We start from the raw sequence: 15,573 nt of genomic DNA on the forward strand, positions 1-15,573 counted from the left end.
CTCAGTACATGGCACTCATTTTGGTTTATACACTCGAAATTGAGCCCTGAGCGAGGTGTGAAGAGTGTCAGGATGGCCGAGTGGTCTAAGGCGCTGCGTTCAGGTCGCAGCCTCCCTTGGAGGTGTGGATTCATATCCCACTTCTGACAAGTGTATTTTGCGAGGTGGATACATTTTTGGACTTTTTTTTCCCAAGCACCGTATCAAAAACAATGTCAACAGTTTCTGTAAATTATCGATAAGATCTATTTTCTGTTGCTTGCACTAATTGCCTGAAGTTGGCTAAATCGCAGTAAATCGGTAAAGCAGGAAATCACAGCATCTTCAACAAATCGTGATACAGGGGCCGAGATAAAGGTTTCGACCCTACATATCAAAAGCGCAGCTGTCAATAGTTCAGCAGGTTCACAGTGCAGAAGGTTCAGTGGCACCAGGGTCCCCTGCGTCCCAATCAGAGCTGGTTTTTAACTTCTGTATTCAGGGGATGGGAGGGGTGGGGGTGTTGCGTCGTGCACACAGAGTGCCTGTTTTGCAGAGAAGTTTTAATAAATACACAAAGAATAATATGGAGTCTTTGGCCACGAGGAACACCTTCCCCTACCTTTTATTCTCTCCGATTCCACATCACTGCACCTAACATCCAACTCCAAAACTCGGGGGAGACTAACACTCCCTACCTCCCTTGGTGTGCATCATGGGCGTGCCCATGACGAACACAACATTTCTCCTTAACCAATACAAAACAAACATAGCTGCTCAAAAAAAAGATACTATACTAATCCAGTATACAAGAATAGTACACAACAATAAATACCACATTCAGTCAATCCACCCCGAATCCTTGCAGCCGGGTTGAGCATGGCGGTCGAGGTCTCAAACTGTACCGTTCAAGTCCTTGTCTCAGAGGCACTGAGTTGATTGGTATGGAGCCAGGCACCTCCTGATCTGAATCTTGAACTGGCTTCAAATTCTGCATGTCCACACCCCATGTAGTAGATGATTGAGAATTAGTAGCAGTCACCACCGGCCATGTGCACTGGCTCAAACTTCTGCATGTCCACACCCCAAGTAGTCGATGATTGCGAATTAGTAGCAGTCACCACCGGATTCACTGTCAGGATGATCCATCCTCTCTCCTTCATCAGCTTCAGATCCCACTGTTTCCCTGAGCAGGAAGGTCTGGAATTGAAAATACAGAGGACATTAAACAACATTCACTCAGTACATGGCACTCATTTTGGTTTATAAGCTGGAAATTGAGCCATCAGTGCAGTGTCAAGAGTGTCAGGATGGCCGAGTGGTCTAAGGCGCTGCGTTCAGGTTGCAGTCTCCTTTGGAGGCGTGGGTTCGAATCCCACTTCTGACAAGTGTCTTTTGCGAGGTGGATACATTTTTGGACTTTTTTTTTCCAAGCACCCGTATCAAAAACAATGTCAACAGTTTCTGTAAATTATCGATAAGATCTATTGTCCGTTGCTTGCACTAATTTCCTGAAGTTGGCTAAATCGCAGTAAATCGGTAAAGCGGGAAATCGCAGCATCTTCAACAAATCGTGATAGAGGGGCAGAGATAAAGGTTTCGACCCTACATATCAAGAGCGCAGCTGTCAATAGTTCAGCAGGTTCACAGTGCAGAAGGTTCAGTGGCACCAGGGTCCCCTGCGTCCCAATCACAGCTGTTTTTTAACTTCTGTATTCAGGGCATGGGAGGGGTGTGTTGCATCGTGCACACACGGTGCCTGTTTCGCAGATAAGTTTTAATAAATACACAGAGAATAATATAGAGTCATTGGCCACGAGGAACACCTTCCCTGACCTTTTATTCTCTCCGGTTCCACGTCACTGCGCCTACCATCCAACTCCAAAAGTTGGGGGAGACTAACACTCCCTACCTCCCTTGGTGTGCATCATAGGCGTGCCCATGACGAACACAACATTTCTCCTTAACCAATACAAAACAAACATAGCTGCTCACAAAAAAGATACTATACTAATCCAGTATACAAGAATAGTACACAACAAGAAATGCCACATTCAGTCAATCCACCCCGAATCCTTGCAGCCGCGTTGAGCATGGCGGTCGAGGACTCAAACTGTACCGTTCAAGTCCTTGTCTCAGAGGCACTGAGTTGATTGGTATGGAGCCAGGCACCTCCTGATCTGAATCTTGAACTGGCTCCAAATTCTGCATGTCCACACCCCTTGTAGTAGATGATTGAGAATTAGTAGCAGTCACCACCGGCCATGTGCACTGGCTCAAACTTCTGCATGTCCACACCCCAAGTAGTCGATGATTGCGAATTAGTAGCAGTCACCACCGGATTCACTGTCAGGATGATCCATCCTCTCTCCTTCATCAGCTTCAGATCCCACTGTTTCCCTGAGCAGGAAGGTCTGGAATTGAAAATACAGAGGACATTAAACAAAATTCACTCAGTACATGGCACTCATTTTGGTTTATAAGCTGGAAATTGAGCCATCAGTGCAGTGTTAAGAGTGTCAGGATGGCCGAGTGGTCTAAGGCGCTGCATTCAGGTGGCAGTCTCCTTTGGAGGCGTGGGTTCGAATCCCACTTCTGACTAGTGTCTTTTGCGAGGTGGATACATTTTTGGACTTTTTTTTTCCAAGCACCCGTATCAAAAACAATGTCAACAGTTTCTGTAAATTATCGATAAGATCTATTGTCCGTTGCTTGCACTAATTTCCTGAAGTTGGCTAAATCGCAGTAAATCGGTAAAGCGGGAAATCACAGCATCTTCAACAAATCGTGATAGAGGGGCAGAGATAAAGGTTTCGACCCTACATATCAAGAGCGCAGCTTTCAATAGTTCAGCAGGTTCACAGTGCAGAAGGTTCAGTGGCACCAGGGTCCCCTGAGTCCCAATCACAGCTGGTTTTTAACTTCTGTATTCAGGGCATGGGAGGGGTGTGTTGCATCATGCACACACAGTGCCTGTTTCGCAGATAAGTTTTAATAAATACACAGAGAATAATATAGAGTCATTGGCCACGAGGAACACCTTCCCTGACCTTTTATTCTCTCCGGTTCCACGTCACCGCGCCTACCATCCAACTCCAAAAGTTCGGGGAGACTAACACTCCCTACCTCCCTTGGTGTGCATCATAGGCGTGCCCATGACGAACACAACATTTCTCCTTAACCAATACAAAACAAACATAGCTGCTCAAAAAAAAGATACTATACTAATCCAGTATACAAGAATAGTACACAAAAAGAAATGCCACATTCAGTCAATCCACCCCGAATCCTTGCAGCCGCGTTGAGCATGGCGGTCGAGGACTCAAACTGTACCGTTCAAGTCCTTGTCTCAGAGGCACTGAGTTGATTGGTATGGAGCCAGGCACCTCCTGATCTGAATCTTGAACTGGCTCCAAATTCTGCATGTCCACACCCCTTGTAGTAGATGATTGAGAATTAGTAGCAGTCACCACCGGCCATGTGCACTGGCTCAAACTTCTGCATGTCCACACCCCAAGTAGTCGATGATTGCGAATTAGTAGCAGTCACCACCGGATTCACTGTCAGGATGATCCATCCTCTCTCCTTCATCAGCTTCAGATCCCACTGTTTCCCTGAGCAGGAAGGTCTGGAATTGAAAATACAGAGGACATTAAACAAAATTCACTCAGTACATGGCACTCATTTTGGTTTATAAGCTGGAAATTGAGCCATCAGTGCAGTGTTAAGAGTGTCAGGATGGCAAGTGGTCTAAGGTGCTGCGTTCAGGTCGCAGTCTCCTTTGGAGGCGTGGGTTCGAATCCCACTTCTGACAAGTGTCTTTTGCGAGGTGGATACATTTTTGGACTTTTTTTTTCCAAGCACCCGTATCAAAAACAATGTCAACAGTTTCTGTAAATTATCGATAAGATCTATTGTCCGTTGCTTGCACTAATTTCCTGAAGTTGGCTAAATCGCAGTAAATCGGTAAAGCGGGAAATCACAGCATCTTCAACAAATCGTGATAGAGGGGCAGAGATAAAGGTTTCGACCCTACATATCAAGAGCGCAGCTGTCAATAGTTCAGCAGGTTCACAGTGCAGAAGGTTCAGTGGCACCAGGGTCCCCTGCGTCCCAATCACAGCTGGTTTTTAACTTCTGTATTCAGGGCATGGGAGGGGTGTGTTGCATCGTGCACACACGGTGCCTGTTTCGCAGATAAGTTTTAATAAATACACAGAGAATAATATAGAGTCATTGGCCACGAGGAACACCTTCCCTGACCTTTTATTCTCTCCGGTTCCACGTCACCGCGCCTACCATCCAACTCCAAAACTCAGGGGAGACTAACACTCCCTACCTCCCTTGGTGTGCATCATAGGCGTGCCCATGACGAACACAACATTTCTCCTTAACCAATACAAAACAAACATAGCTGCTCAAAAAAAAGATACTATACTAATCCAGTATACAAGAATAGTACACAACAAGAAATGCCACATTCAGTCAATCCACCCCGAATCCTTGCAGCCGCGTTGAGCATGATGGTCGAGGACTCTAACTGTACCGTTCAAGTCCTTGTCTCAGAGGCACTGAGTTGATTGGTATGGAGCCAGGCACCTCCTGATCTGAATCTTGAACTGGCTCCAAATTCTGCATGTCCACACCCCTTGTAGTAGATGATTGAGAATTAGTAGCAGTCACCACCGGCCATGTGCACTGGCTCAAACTTCTGCATGTCCACATCCCAAGTAGTCGATGATTGAGAATTAGTAGCAGTCACCACCGGATTCACTGTCAGAATGATCCATCCTCTCTCCTTCATCAGCTTCAGATCCCACTGTTTCCCTGAGCAGGAAGGTCTGGAATTGAAAATACAGAGGACATTAAACAACATTCACTCAGTACATGGCACTCATTTTGGTTTATAAGCTGGAAATTGAGCCATCAGTGCAGTGTCAAGAGTGTCAGGATGGCCGAGTGGTCTAAGGCGCTGCGTTCAGGTTGCAGTCTCCTTTGGAGGCGTGGGTTCGAATCCCACTTCTGACAAGTGTCTTTTGCGAGGTGGATACATTTTTGGACTTTTTTTTTCCAAGCACCCGTATCAAAAACAATGTCAACAGTTTCTGTAAATTATCGATAAGATCTATTGTCCGTTGCTTGCACTAATTTCCTGAAGTTGGCTAAATCGCAGTAAATCGGTAAAGCGGGAAATCGCAGCATCTTCAACAAATCGTGATAGAGGGGCAGAGATAAAGGTTTCGACCCTACATATCAAGAGCGCAGCTGTCAATAGTTCAGCAGGTTCACAGTGCAGAAGGTTCAGTGGCACCAGGGTCCCCTGCGTCCCAATCACAGCTGTTTTTTAACTTCTGTATTCAGGGCATGGGAGGGGTGTGTTGCATCGTGCACACACGGTGCCTGTTTCGCAGATAAGTTTTAATAAATACACAGAGAATAATATAGAGTCATTGGCCACGAGGAACACCTTCCCTGACCTTTTATTCTCTCCGGTTCCACGTCACTGCGCCTACCATCCAACTCCAAAAGTTGGGGGAGACTAACACTCCCTACCTCCCTTGGTGTGCATCATAGGCGTGCCCATGACGAACACAACATTTCTCCTTAACCAATACAAAACAAACATAGCTGCTCAAAAAAAAGATACTATACTAATCCAGTATACAAGAATAGTACACAACAAGAAATGCCACATTCAGTCAATCCACCCCGAATCCTTGCAGCCGCGTTGAGCATGGCGGTCGAGGACTCAAACTGTACCGTTCAAGTCCTTGTCTCAGAGGCACTGAGTTGATTGGTATGGAGCCAGGCACCTCCTGATCTGAATCTTGAACTGGCTCCAAATTCTGCATGTCCACACCCCTTGTAGTAGATGATTGAGAATTAGTAGCAGTCACCACCGGCCATGTGCACTGGCTCAAACTTCTGCATGTCCACACCCCAAGTAGTCGATGATTGCGAATTAGTAGCAGTCACCACCGGATTCACTGTCAGGATGATCCATCCTCTCTCCTTCATCAGCTTCAGATCCCACTGTTTCCCTGAGCAGGAAGGTCTGGAATTGAAAATACAGAGGACATTAAACAAAATTCACTCAGTACATGGCACTCATTTTGGTTTATAAGCTGGAAATTGAGCCATCAGTGCAGTGCTAAGAGTGTCAGGATGGCCGAGTGGTCTATGGCGCTGCATTCAGGTTGCAGTCTCATTTGGAGGCGTGGGTTCGAATCCCACTTCTGACTAGTGTCTTTTGCGAGGTGGATACATTTTTGGACTTTTTTTTTCCAAGCACCCGTATCAAAAACAATGTCAACAGTTTCTGTAAATTATCGATAAGATCTATTGTCCGTTGCTTGCACTAATTTCCTGAAGTTGGCTAAATCGCAGTAAATCGGTAAAGCGGGAAATAACAGCATCTTCAACAAATCGTGATAGAGGGGCAGAGATAAAGGTTTCGACCCTACATATCAAGAGCGCAGCTTTCAATAGTTCAGCAGGTTCACAGTGCAGAAGGTTCAGTGGCACCAGGGTCCCCTGAGTCCCAATCACAGCTGGTTTTTAACTTCTGTATTCAGGGCATGGGAGGGGTGTGTTGCTTCGTGCACACACGGTGCCTGTTTCGCAGATAAGTTTTAATAAATACACAGAGAATAATATAGAGTCATTGGCCACGAGGAACACCTTCCCTGACCTTTTATTCTCTCCGGTTCCACGTCACCGCTCCTACCATCCAACTCCAAAAGTTCGGGGAGACTAACACTCCCTACCTCCCTTGGTGTGCATCATAGGCGTGCCCATGACGAACACAACATTTCTCCTTAACCAATACAAAACAAACATAGCTGCTCAAAAAAAAGATACTATACTAATCCAGTATACAAGAATAGTACACAAAAAGAAATGCCACATTCAGTCAATCCACCCCGAATCCTTGCAGCCGCGTTGAGCATGGCGGTCGAGGACTCAAACTGTACCGTTCAAGTCCTTGTCTCAGAGGCACTGAGTTGATTGGTATGGAGCCAGGCACCTCCTGATCTGAATCTTGAACTGGCTCCAAATTCTGCATGTCCACACCCCTTGTAGTAGATGATTGAGAATTAGTAGCAGTCACCACCGGCCATGTGCACTGGCTCAAACTTCTGCATGTCCACACCCCAAGTAGTCGATGATTGCGAATTAGTAGCAGTCACCACCGGATTCACTGTCAGGATGATCCATCCTCTCTCCTTCATCAGCTTCAGATCCCACTGTTTCCCTGAGCAGGAAGGTCTGGAATTGAAAATACAGAGGACATTAAACAAAATTCACTCAGTACATGGCACTCATTTTGGTTTATAAGCTGGAAATTGAGCCATCAGTGCAGTGTTAAGAGTGTCAGGATGGCGAGTGGTCTAAGGTGCTGCGTTCAGGTCGCAGTCTCCTTTGGAGGCGTGGGTTCGAATCCCACTTCTGACAAGTGTCTTTTGCGAGGTGGATACATTTTTGGACTTTTTTTTTCCAAGCACCCGTATCAAAAACAATGTCAACAGTTTCTGTAAATTATCGATAAGATCTATTGTCCGTTGCTTGCACTAATTTCCTGAAGTTGGCTAAATCGCAGTAAATCGGTAAAGCGGGAAATCACAGCATCTTCAACAAATCGTGATAGAGGGGCAGAGATAAAGGTTTCGACCCTACATATCAAGAGCGCAGCTGTCAATAGTTCAGCAGGTTCACAGTGCAGAAGGTTCAGTGGCACCAGGGTCCCCTGCGTCCCAATCACAGCTGGTTTTTAACTTCTGTATTCAGGGCATGGGAGGGGTGTGTTGCATCGTGCACACACGGTGCCTGTTTCGCAGATAAGTTTTAATAAATACACAGAGAATAATATAGAGTCATTGGCCACGAGGAACACCTTCCCTGACCTTTTATTCTCTCCGGTTCCACGTCACCGCGCCTACCATCCAACTCCAAAACTCAGGGGAGACTAACACTCCCTACCTCCCTTGGTGTGCATCATAGGCGTGCCCATGACGAACACAACATTTCTCCTTAACCAATACAAAACAAACATAGCTGCTCAAAAAAAAGATACTATACTAATCCAGTATACAAGAATAGTACACAACAAGAAATGCCACATTCAGTCAATCCACCCCGAATCCTTGCAGCCGCGTTGAGCATGATGGTCGAGGACTCTAACTGTACCGTTCAAGTCCTTGTCTCAGAGGCACTGAGTTGATTGGTATGGAGCCAGGCACCTCCTGATCTGAATCTTGAACTGTCTCCAAATTCTGCATGTCCACACCCCTTGTAGTAGATGATTGAGAATTAGTAGCAGTCACCACCGGCCATGTGCACTGGCTCAAACTTCTGCATGTCCACATCCCAAGTAGTCGATGATTGAGAATTAGTAGCAGTCACCACCGGATTCACTGTCAGAATGATCCATCCTCTCTCCTTCATCAGCTTCAGATCCCACTGTTTCCCTGAGCAGGAAGGTCTGGAATTGAAAATACAGAGGACATTAAACAACATTCACTCAGTACATGGCACTCATTTTGGTTTATAAGCTGGAAATTGAGCCATCAGTGCAGTGTCAAGAGTGTCAGGATGGCCGAGTGGTCTAAGGCGCTGCGTTCAGGTTGCAGTCTCCTTTGGAGGCGTGGGTTCGAATCCCACTTCTGACAAGTGTCTTTTGCGAGGTGGATACATTTTTTGACTTTTTTTTTCCAAGCACCCGTATCAAAAACAATGTCAACAGTTTCTGTAAATTATCGATAAGATCTATTGTCCGTTGCTTGCACTAATTTCCTGAAGTTGGCTAAATCGCAGTAAATCGGTAAAGCGGGAAATCGCAGCATCTTCAACAAATCGTGATAGAGGGGCAGAGATAAAGGTTTCGACCCTACATATCAAGAGCGCAGCTGTCAATAGTTCAGCAGGTTCACAGTGCAGAAGGTTCAGTGGCACCAGGGTCCCCTGCGTCCCAATCACAGCTGTTTTTTAACTTCTGTATTCAGGGCATGGGAGGGGTGTGTTGCATCGTGCACACACGGTGCCTGTTTCGCAGATAAGTTTTAATAAATACACAGAGAATAATATAGAGTCATTGGCCACGAGGAACACCTTCCCTGACCTTTTATTCTCTCCGGTTCCACGTCACTGCGCCTACCATCCAACTCCAAAAGTTGGGGGAGACTAACACTCCCTACCTCCCTTGGTGTGCATCATAGGCGTGCCCATGACGAACACAACATTTCTCCTTAACCAATACAAAACAAACATAGCTGCTCAAAAAAAAGATACTATACTAATCCAGTATACAAGAATAGTACACAACAAGAAATGCCACATTCAGTCAATCCACCCCGAATCCTTGCAGCCGCGTTGAGCATGGCGGTCGAGGACTCAAACTGTACCGTTCAAGTCCTTGTCTCAGAGGCACTGAGTTGATTGGTATGGAGCCAGGCACCTCCTGATCTGAATCTTGAACTGGCTCCAAATTCTGCATGTCCACACCCCTTGTAGTAGATGATTGAGAATTAGTAGCAGTCACCACCGGCCATGTGCACTGGCTCAAACTTCTGCATGTCCACACCCCAAGTAGTCGATGATTGCGAATTAGTAGCAGTCACCACCGGATTCACTGTCAGGATGATCCATCCTCTCTCCTTCATCAGCTTCAGATCCCACTGTTTCCCTGAGCAGGAAGGTCTGGAATTGAAAATACAGAGGACATTAAACAAAATTCACTCAGTACATGGCACTCATTTTGGTTTATAAGCTGGAAATTGAGCCATCAGTGCAGTGTTAAGAGTGTCAGGATGGCCGAGTGGTCTAAGGCGCTGCATTCAGGTGGCAGTCTCCTTTGGAGGCGTGGGTTCGAATACCACTTCTGACTAGTGTCTTTTGCGAGGTGGATACATTTTTGGACTTTTTTTTTCCAAGCACCCGTATCAAAAACAATGTCAACAGTTTCTGTAAATTATCGATAAGATCTATTGTCCGTTGCTTGCACTAATTTCCTGAAGTTGGCTAAATCGCAGTAAATCGGTAAAGCGGGAAATAACAGCTTCTTCAACAAATCGTGATAGAGGGGCAGAGATAAAGGTTTCGACCCTACATATCAAGAGCACAGCTTTCAATAGTTCAGCAGGTTCACAGTGCAGAAGGTTCAGTGGCACCAGGGTCCCCTGAGTCCCAATCACAGCTGGTTTTTAACTTCTGTATTCAGGGCATGGGAGGGGTGTGTTGCATCGTGCACACACGGTGCCTGTTTCGCAGATAAGTTTTAATAAATACACAGAGAATAATATAGAGTCATTGGCCACGAGGAACACCTTCCCTGACCTTTTATTCTCTCCGGTTCCACGTCACCGCGCCTACCATCCAACTCCAAAAGTTCGGGGAGACTAACACTCCCTACCTCCCTTGGTGTGCATCATAGGCGTGCCCATGACGAACACAACATTTCTCCTTAACCAATACAAAACAAACATAGCTGCTCAAAAAAAAGATACTATACTAATCCAGTATACAAGAATAGTACACAAAAAGAAATGCCACATTCAGTCAATCCACCCCAAATCCTTGCAGCCGCGTTGAGCATGGCGGTCGAGGACTCAAACTGTACCGTTCAAGTCCTTGTCTCAGAGGCACTGAGTTGATTGGTATGGAGCCAGGCACCTCCTGATCTGAATCTTGAACTGGCTCCAAATTCTGCATGTCCACACCCCTTGTAGTAGATGATTGAGAATTAGTAGCAGTCACCACCGGCCATGTGCACTGGCTCAAACTTCTGCATGTCCACACCCCAAGTAGTCGATGATTGCGAATTAGTAGCAGTCACCACCGGATTCACTGTCAGGATGATCCATCCTCTCTCCTTCATCAGCTTCAGATCCCACTGTTTCCCTGAGCAGGAAGGTCTGGAATTGAAAATACAGAGGACATTAAACAACATTCACTCAGTACATGGCACTCATTTTGGTTTATAAGCTGGAAATTGAGCCATCAGTGCAGTGTCAAGAGTGTCAGGATGGCCGAGTGGTCTAAGGCGCTGCGTTCAGGTTGCAGTCTCCTTTGGAGGCGTGGGTTTGAATCCCCCTTCTGACAAGTGTCTTTTGCGAGGTGGATACATTTTTGGACTTTTTTTTTCCAAGCACACGTATCAAAAACAATGTCAACAGTTTCTGTAAATTATCGATAAGATCTATTGTCCGTTGCTTGCACTAATTTCCTGAAGTTGGCTAAATCGCAGTAAATCGGTAAAGCGGGAAATCACAGCATCTTCAACAAATCGTGATAGAGGGGCAGAGATAAAGGTTTCGACCCTACATATCAAGAGCGCAGCTGTCAATAGTTCAGCAGGTTCACAGTGCAGAAGGTTCAGTGGCACCAGGGTCCCCTGCGTCCCAATCACAGCTGGTTTTTAACTTCTGTATTCAGGGCATGGGAGGGGTGTGTTGCATCGTGCACACACAGTGCCTGTTTCGCAGATAAGTTTGAATAAATACACAGAGAATAATATAGAGTCATTGGCCACGAGGAACACCTTCCCTGACCTTTTATTCTCTCCGGTTCCACGTCACCGCGCCTACCATCCAACTCCAAAACTCGGGGTAGACTAACACTCCCTACCTCCCTTGGTGTGCATCATAGGCGTGCCCATGACGAAGACAACATTTCTCCTTAACCAATACAAAACAAACATAGCTGCTCAAAAAAAAGATACTATACTAATCCAGTATACAAGAATAGTACACAACAAGAAATGCCACATTCAGTCAATCCACCCCGAATACTTGCAGCCGCGTTGAGCATGGCGGTCGAGGACTCAAACTGTACCGTTCAAGTCCTTGTCTCAGAGGCACTGAGTTGATTGGTATGGAGCCAGGCACCTCCTGATCTGAATCTTGAACTGGCTCGAAATTCTGCATGTCCAACCCCCTTGTAGTAGATGATTGAGAATTAGTAGCATTCACCACCGGCCATGTGCACTGGCTCAAACTTCTGCATGTCCACACCCCATGTAGTCGATGATTGAAAATTAGTAGCAGTCACCACCGGATTCACTGTCAGGATGATCCATCCTCTCTCCTTCATCAGCTTCAGATCCCACTGTTTCCCTGAGCAGGAAGGTCTGGAATTGAAAATACAGAGGACATTAAACAACATTGACTCAGTACATGGCACTCATTTTGGTTTATACGCTCGAAATTGAGCCCTGAGCGAGGTGTGAAGAGTGTCAGGATGGCCGAGTGGTCTAAGGCGCTGCGTTCAGGTCGCAGCCTCCCTTGGAGGTGTGGATTCATATCCCACTTCTGACAAGTGTATTTTGCGAGGTGGATACATTTTTGGACTTTTTTTTCCCAAGCACCGTATCAAAAACAATGTCAACAGTTTCTGTAAATTATCGATAAGATATATTTTCCGTTGCTTGCACTAATTGCCTGAAGTTGGCTAAATCGCAGTAAATCGGTAAAGCAGGAAATCACAGTATCTTCAACAAATCGTGATAGAGGGGCCGAGATAAAGGTTTCGACCCTACATATCAAAAGCGCATCTGTCAATAGTTCAGCAGGTTCACAGTGCAGAATGTTCAGTGGCACCAGGGTCCCCTGCGTCCCAATCAGAGCTGGTTTTTAACTTCTGTATTCAGGGGATGGGAGGGGTGGGGGTGTTGCGTCGTGCACACACAGTGCCTGTTTTGCAGAGAAGTTTTAATAAATACACAAAGAATAATATGGAGTCTTTGGCCACGAGGAACACCTTCCCCTACCTTTTATTCTCTCCGATTCCACATCACCGCACCTAACATCCAACTCCAAAACTCGGGGGAGACTAACACTCCCTACCTCCCTTGGTGTGCATCATGGGCGTGCCCATGACGAACACAACATTTCTCCTTAACCAATACAAAACAAACATAGCTGCTCAAAAAAAAGATACTATACTAATCCAGTATACAAGAATAGTACACAACAATAAATACCACATTCAGTCAATCCACCCCGAATCCTTGCAGCAGCGTTGAGCATGGCGGTCGAGGACTCAAACTGTACTGTTCAAGTCCTTGTCTCAGAGGCACTGAGTTGATTGGTATGGAGCCAGGCACCTCCTGATCTGAATCTTGAACTGGCTTCAAATTCTGCATGTCCACACCCCCTGTAGTAGATGATTGAGAATTAGTAGCAGTCACCACCGGCCATATGCACTGGCTCAAAATTCTGCATGTCCACACCCCATGTAGTCGATGATTGAGAATTAGTAGCAGTCACCACCGGATTCACTGTCAGGATGATCCATCCTCTCTCCTTCATCAGCTTCAGATCCCACTGTTTCCCTGAGCAGGAAGGTCTGGAATTGAAAATACAGAGGACATTAAACAACATTCACTCAGTACATGGCACTCATTTTGGTTTATACGCTCGAAATTGAGCCATGAGGGAGGTGTGAAGAGTGTCAGGATGGCTGAGTGGTCTAAGGCGCTGCGTTCAGGTCGCAGCCTCCCTTGGCGTTGTGGGTTCAAATCCCACTTCTGACAAGTGTATTTTGCGAGGTGGATACATTTTTGGACTTTTTTTTCACAAGCACCGTATCAAAAACAATGTCAACAGTTTCTGTAAATTATCGATAAGATCTATTTTCCGTTGCTTGCACTAATTGCCTGAAGTTGGCTAAATCGCAATAAATCGGTAAAGCAGGAAATCACAGCATCTTCAACAAATCGTGATAGAGGGGCCGAGATAAAGGTTTCGACCCTACATATCAAAAGCGCAGCTGTCAATAGTTCAGCAGGTTCACAGTGCAGAAGGTTCAGTGGCACCAGGGTCTCCTGCGTCCCAATCACAGCTGGTTTTTAACTTCTGTATTCAGGGGATGGGAGGGGTGGGGGTGTTGCGTCTTGCACACACAGTGCCTGTTTTGCAGAGAAGTTTTAATAAATACACAAAGAATAATATGGAGTCTTTAGCCACGAGGAACACCTTCCCCTACCTTTTATTCTCTTCGTTTCCACATCACCGCACCCACCATCCAACTCCAAAACTCGGGGGAGACTAACACTCCCTACTTCCCTTGGTGTGCATCATGGGCGTGCCCATGACGAACACAACATTTCTCCTTAACCAATACAAAACAAACATAGCTGCTCAAATAAAAGATACTATACTAATCCAGTATACAAGAATAGTACACAACAATAAATACCACATTCAGTCAATCCACCCCGAATCCTTGCAGCCGCGTTGAGCATGGCGGTCGAGTACTCAAACTGTACCGTTCAAGTCCTTGTCTCAGAGGCACTGAGTTGATTGGTATGGAGCCAGGCACCTCCTGATCTGAATCTTGAACTGGCTCCAAATTCTGCATGTCCACACCCCCTGTAGTAGATGATTGAGAATAAGTAGCAGTCACCACCGGCCATATGCACTGGCTCAAAATTCTGCAAGTCCACACCCCATGTAGTAGATGATTGAGAATTAGTAGCAGTCACCACAGGGTCCACTGTCAGGATGATCCATTCTCTCTCCTTCATCAGCTTCAGATCCCACTGTTTCCCTGAGCAGGAAGGTCTGGAATTGAAAATACAGAGGACATTAAATAACATTCACTCAGTACATGGCACTCATTTTGGTTTATAAGCTGGAAATTGAGCCATCAGTCTGGTGTCAAGAGTGTCAGGATGGCCGGGTGGTCTAAGGTGCTGCATTCAGGTCACAGTCTCCCTTGGAGACGTGGGTTCAAACCCCTCTTCTCACAAGTGTCTTTTGCGAGGTGGATACATTTTTTGACTTTTTTTTTCCAAGCACCCGTATCAAAAACAATGTCAACAGTTTCTGTAAATTATCGATAAGATCTATTGTCCGTTGCTTGCACTAATTGCGTGAAGTTGGCTAAATCGCAGTAAATCGGTAAAGCAGGAAATCACAGCATCTTCAACAAATCGTGATAGAGGGGCCGAGATAAAAGTTTCGACCCTACATATCAAAAGCACAGCTGTCAATAGTTCAGCAGGTTCACAGTGCAGAAGGTTCAGTGGCACCAGGGTCCCCTGCGTCCCAATCACAGCTGGTTTTTAACTTCTGTATTCAGGGCATGGGAGGGGTGTGTTGCATCGTGCACACACGGTGCCTGTTTCGCAGATAAGTTTTAATAAATACACAGAGAATAATATAGAGTCATTGGCCACGAGGAACACCTTCCCTGACCTTTTATTCTCTCCGGTTCCACGTCACCGCGCCTACCATCCAACTCCAAAACTCGGGGGAGACTAACACTCCCTACCTCCCTTGGTGTGCATCATAGGCGTGCCCATGAGAACACAACATTTCTCCTTAACCAATACAAAACAAACTTAGCTGCTCAAAAAAAAGATACTATACTAAACCAGTATACAAGAATAGTACACAACAAGAAATGCCACATTCAGTCAATCCACCCCGAATCCTTGCAGCCGCGTTGAGCATGGCGGTCGAGGACTCAAACTGTACCGTTCAAGTCCTTGTCTCAGAGGCACTGAGTTGATTGGTATGGAGCCAGGCACCTCCTGATCTGAATCTTGAACTGGTTCCAAATTCTGCATGTCCACACCCCCTGTAGTAGATGATT

At 45.9% G+C, this 15,573-nt stretch overlaps 4 non-coding genes across 4 annotated transcripts; all 4 read left to right on the top strand.

Annotated features, from left to right (window-relative positions):
- Positions 1-1,283: 1,283 nt before the first annotated feature.
- TRNAL-CAG (transfer RNA leucine (anticodon CAG)) lies at positions 1,284-1,366 on the top strand. The gene has a single exon. It is a non-coding gene; the product is annotated as a tRNA-Leu (tRNA).
- Positions 1,367-2,497: 1,131 nt separating this feature from the next.
- TRNAL-CAG (transfer RNA leucine (anticodon CAG)) lies at positions 2,498-2,580 on the top strand. The gene has a single exon. It is a non-coding gene; the product is annotated as a tRNA-Leu (tRNA).
- A 2,344-nt stretch (positions 2,581-4,924) lies between these two features.
- On the top strand, positions 4,925-5,007 carry TRNAL-CAG (transfer RNA leucine (anticodon CAG)). The gene has a single exon. It is a non-coding gene; the product is annotated as a tRNA-Leu (tRNA).
- A 3,558-nt stretch (positions 5,008-8,565) lies between these two features.
- On the top strand, positions 8,566-8,648 carry TRNAL-CAG (transfer RNA leucine (anticodon CAG)). Its single transcript has one exon. It is a non-coding gene; the product is annotated as a tRNA-Leu (tRNA).
- The last annotated feature ends 6,925 nt before the right edge of the window (positions 8,649-15,573 follow it).

Source organism: Pleurodeles waltl, unplaced genomic scaffold, assembly GCF_031143425.1.
Source record: "Pleurodeles waltl isolate 20211129_DDA unplaced genomic scaffold, aPleWal1.hap1.20221129 scaffold_39, whole genome shotgun sequence".
In the NCBI taxonomy this organism is placed as follows: domain Eukaryota; kingdom Metazoa; phylum Chordata; class Amphibia; order Caudata; family Salamandridae; genus Pleurodeles; species Pleurodeles waltl.